Source organism: Carlito syrichta, unplaced genomic scaffold (genome assembly GCF_000164805.1).
Source record: "Carlito syrichta isolate Samal-C Ts95f unplaced genomic scaffold, Tarsius_syrichta-2.0.1 Scaffold116229, whole genome shotgun sequence".
NCBI lineage: Eukaryota > Metazoa > Chordata > Mammalia > Primates > Tarsiidae > Carlito > Carlito syrichta.
The window spans coordinates 228,417-233,821 of record NW_007060325.1 but is presented as its reverse complement, the minus strand read 5'-3'; positions in this window follow the sequence as shown (position 1 = coordinate 233,821).

Genomic DNA, 5,405 nt, shown 5'->3' with positions numbered 1-5,405 from the left:
CTGAAGAGTTATAAGTCAAATCCCGGCAAGAACAAAAAACATATATGTCTTTATTCTATCAGATCAGCCCGCACAATATAATTTCCTGCTGAGTGTCCTGAGGTTCTTTCCTTTCTTTCCTCTTCCCAGAATTCTGTTTTTTTTTTTGTGTGTGTGTCCAGTGTCATGCTTTGTGGCCTGTGTCTAGGAGATAGATTCACCTTTACATCTGTGTACAAGGAGCCCTGATGTTGGCTCCACCGCCAAGGGTGGAGGATGACTCTAGATCTTCATTCAATTCTTCAGAGTGGGAACTCCCAAAAGATAAACAAACCAGTTACCTCTTTTAGTAGGAATGTGGGGAGGAGTTGTGTACAAAGAACCCTGTCCTGCCACACAGTAAGTGCTAAAAAGTGTTTTGGTACAATTCTAAGCACTAAAGAGTTAAAAGAAGGAGGAAAGTAAGTGATGGTGGTAGGATTTGAGTTGGGTTTTGGTGAACACATAGGATTTAGATTCCAGAAAGATAGGAAAAGACAAGTGAAGAAAACAACATAAGAAAGAAGAAAGCAATACATCTAAAGGGTAGTAAGGAGACATCTTACTAGGGTCAAATGATTCCATAAAAGTAGTGGGAGACAAATTTGGGAGGCTAAAATGGATCAAATTATGAAAGCCCTTGACAATCAAGCATAAGAATTTAGACTTGATAAAATTAAATATAGAAAACTATCAGACTTCAAGTAAAGGAATCATGTACCTGAAGGGAAATTTAAGCAAGCACATTGTTCTGAATGTCTGGGAGAATGGATGTTAGTGTTGAGTATAGTTAATAGGGTTAAATCCTTCCCACAGTTAAAAGGTTATGTCAAAGGGTATGTTTTACTGGGAGTGAGTCATGCACAAAGTAAGGTCTTCTATCAGCATGTACTATTTGTCTAGTCCTGACAAATATTATTCCAATTTGTACTGTACAAAGGAAGAAATTCACACAATTGAAATTGCCACTAATATATAGGTGTATATATAAGTTCCTGTTTCCGGTTCTACCTAATTTACCTTGGCACTATTTTCACAGAAGTCAAATATTTGGTGCTTTGAAACAAATGCAGAACAGATTGCAGGGTGTGGCCTGTACGACTTAATTTCCACAGTTTGCCTTTGTACATTTAGTTTTCAAACATGGATTACTTCCTTACCAGGACAACAGCAGTAGGAAATGGAGTCAAAAGCATTGAACTAGGAAACAAAAGTCTAATTATGTGACCACAGGCAAGTCATTAACTTCCATGAGTCTCAGATTCCTCTTCTGTAAAACTGGGACTAAGGTTTACACTTTATAATGCTTCTTTAAGAAGTAAATAAGATAATATATATTTTTTAATTGCCTATTTATGTTGTTTAAATAATGAAATAGCAAAATCCCAGGCTGTTAAAGCCAACAGAGATGGTTGATGGTTCAACAAGAGTCTTGCAAATCAATTACTTCACTACAGCACGCCTCATCAACAAAGGTACCTGTATAATGAACATTTGTATACCTAACCCTGAATTGTACCTCACATCTTTAAAAATTAAAAGAGAAAAAAAATTACTTCATTACAAAGAAGACATTTTTAGATAGTACTTACCCTGTAAACTGTTTTCACCTCACTAAGTCAGCAAAGTCAGTAACAGCTTCCCAAGCAATACTTGGAAGATCAAAAGCGCCTCCTGGAGGAGACACTGAGAGCTGAGAAGGGGAAAATATGTTCTTGAGCATAAGGTAATCACAGCTGACCAGCTGGGGTACATGTATTAAGATACAGTAAGCTTCGTGCATATTCAGCATTTTAATTGATACATGCAATAGAAAATTAGAAACAAATATAAACACTATCGTGGAAACGATATTTCAGTGGATACTGAAAAATTGTTTACAGAAAAAAATAATAATTCTCTGTAATTAGTACGGAAGTTCATTCTTATCTAAATCTATGTGGGATGTGAAATGGCATCGAATATATAAGATGATCAGTGAGTGACACCAAATCAAAATGCCTGAATAGAAAATTTCAACATGACCTGATACTTCCCTTATGTCTCACTGATTCCTTAGAACAATACTGTCCAATAGGTGTATAATGCCACCTACATATGTAATTTAAATTTTCTAGAAATCACTTTTTTTTTTTTTTTGAGCTAGAGTCTCACTCTGTCGCCCAGACTGGAGTGCGGTGGCTGCTCCCGGCCACCGCAGCCTCGGCCTGCTGGGCTCCGGTTCTAGCTGGGCTCGGTGGCTCAGCCTGTAATCCCGTGCCTTGGGAGGCTGAGGTGAGTGGATTGCCTGAGCCCGCGGGTTCGAGACCCGCCTGGGCAACTTGGCGAGCCCTCAACTCTACAATAAGTCAAAAATGAGTCGGGCGTGGTAGCGCGCACCTGTAATTCCAGCTACTCGGAAGGCGGAGGCGGAAGGATCGCCGGAGCCCAGCAGCAGGTCGAGGCTGCGGTGGCCGGGAGTGGCCGCCGCACTCCAGTCTGGGCGACAGAGACGCCAGCTCAAAAAACAAAACAAAACAAAACAAACAACCAATAAAAAAACCCCCAAAAGTTAAAACAAATTAGGTGACTCTAATTTTAATAATGCTTTATTTAACTCTATATAAAATATCATTTCAACCTGTAATCATATAAAAATTATTGAGATAGTTTACATTCTTTTATTTCATGTGAAGTCTTTCGCTTGTTTGAGTTGGAGTCTCACTCTCACCCCGACTGGAGGGCAGTGGCCGCTCCCGGCCACCGAGGCCTCGACCTGCCGGGCTCCGGCGATCCTTCCGCCTCAGCCTTCCGAGTAGCTGCAACTACAGGCGCGCGCCACCACGCCCAGCTAGTTTTTTTATTTATTGTAGAGATGAGGTCTGGCCAAGTTGCCCAGGCGGGTCTGGAACCCGCGGGCTCAGTCAATCCACTCACCTCAGCCTCCCAAGGCGAAGGATTACAGGCTGAGCCACCGAGCCCGGCTTAGTCTTTGAAATCTTACATGTCTTTTACATTTACAGGGCCTCTCAGTGAAGACCAGGCACATTTAAAGGCAGCTACAGCTCTGAAAAGTAGGAATTGGAAATTAGAACCAGATTCGTACCGTATACTTATACACTATGTCATATACACTGAAAGAAAAGAAAAATTTTAAATTGTGTTTAGGATTTAAAATATCTTTGGCCAAGGTTGCTTTATTCTGCAGAATAAAAAAAATAATGATGGTGGCTATCTAAGAAATCCCAGTTCTTTTGTTTGTTTGTAATCAGATGTTGAGATATTTGTTGGGCCATCTGAGAATTGTATTGGGATTTTCGATGAATCTGAAGTCTTCAATTAAACAGTATAAGCTATAAGTCATCATTAAGCTCTTACACTAATCATGCTTTTATTATTTCTCATAATTATCTTAAACATGTCTACTATTTTTGGTAAACAAAAAAATGAAAATTACATTTACATGAATAATAAAACATTTTGACTGCATGAATCCTTTTAGACAGAATTATAGGAAAAATTATAGGAATTTAAGTAAAGGGCCAGTGCACATTACTTTTTTGTGCAAATATACAACATCTCTATCCCTGACCATGAACTTTTAGTAGCATCCTGAGTCATGGCAGCAAAATATAAATTGTTCCTATGCATTTCCAAACTCCCTTTGGTGGGAATGATATGACCCTCCCAGTGTGAGATGAACTGTTTGAGACTTTTGTTAATATCTGATCAGTTAACAAAGCACCTGTGGTTGTAAATATTCTGTATTCTGTAGTTCCTCTTATCAGCTAAAAAGAAAAGATTGTAACATCAAATCTAAAGGCAAAAGCATAAAAAACACAAATCCAAAAATGCTGTAGATTCAAGTGACACTGCTTTATAGTTTCTTTTTTTTCATTTAAAGCTAGTATCACCTTAAAGGTTGTCTCATATGTCTGAATTTATATTTTCTGACCTCCAAAGGTATCTTATTTTTTCTACTTCTGTATTTCCCCATTTGTTCTCTCTTCTGCACTATCTTATTTTACACTGAAATCTGAATAAGTTGCATTGGGGTATTTTTGTGTGTTAATAGCCAAACCCACAATTGGAACAAGACAAGGACGCGCACTTTCACCACTCCTATTAAACATATTACTGGATGTCCTAGCCAGAACAATCAAATAGGAGAAATAAATAAAAGGCATCGAAATTAGAAAAGAGGAAGTTAAATTATTTCTGTTTGCTGATGATATAATCGTATAACTATAAAACCCTAGAGACTCCTAGATTTGATAAATGAATTCAGTGAAGTTTCAGGATACAAAACCGTGTGCAAAAATAAGTAGCATTTTTATACACCAATAACAACAAGCTGAGAATCAAATTAAGACATTAGTTCCATTTAAAAGAGCTACAAAAGAAAACTGCGTAGGACCAAAACTACAAAACACAGTAAAAGAAATTGTCCATGATACAAATAAATGGAAAAAAACTCGTACTCATGGATTAAAAAAATTAGCATTGTTAAAATGACCATACTTCCCAAAGCAATTATAAATTCAGTGTAATTCCTAGCAAAATACCAGACATATTGACAGAATTAGAATAATCCTAAAATTCATATTTAACCAGTCAAAGCAATCCTAAGCAAAAAATTATACATAAATAAATAAATAAATAAAAAGCTGGAGATATCACACTATCTGACTTCAAATTATCTTACAAAGTTACAGTAATCAAAACAGCATGGTATTGCCATAAAAATAGACACATAGATCAATGGAATAGAACAGATAATCCAGAAATAAGGCCACATGCCTACAGCCAACTGATCTTTGACAAAGCTGACAAAAATAGACACTGGGGAGGGAGTACCCTATTCAATAAATGGTGTTGAGGAAACTAGATTGCCACAAGCAGAAGAAAGAAACTGGACCCTTTTCTCTTACCACATACAAAAATTAACTCAATATGGATCAAAGACTTATAGATAAGATCTGAAACTATTGAAATGCAGGAATAAAACCTAAGAAAAACTCTTCTGGACATAGACCTAGACAAAGAATTTATGACTAAGACCTTACAAGCAAATGCAACAAAACCAAAAATAGTAGACATCTGGAACTTAATTAAACCAAAAAGCTTCTGCACAGCAAAATAAATTATCAACAGAGTGAACAACTTACAGAATGAGAGAAAATATTTGCAAACTATGCATCTGACAAAGATGCATATCCAGAATCTACAAGGAACTAAAACATCAAACAACCCTATTAAAAAGGTTTAGTGGATTGCCTGAGCCCGCGGGTTCGAGACCCGCCTGGGCAACTTGGCGAGACCTCATCTCTACAATAAATCAAAAATGAGCCGGGCGTGGTAGCGCGCGCCTGTAGTTCCGGCTCCTCGGAAGGCTGAGGCGGAAGGAT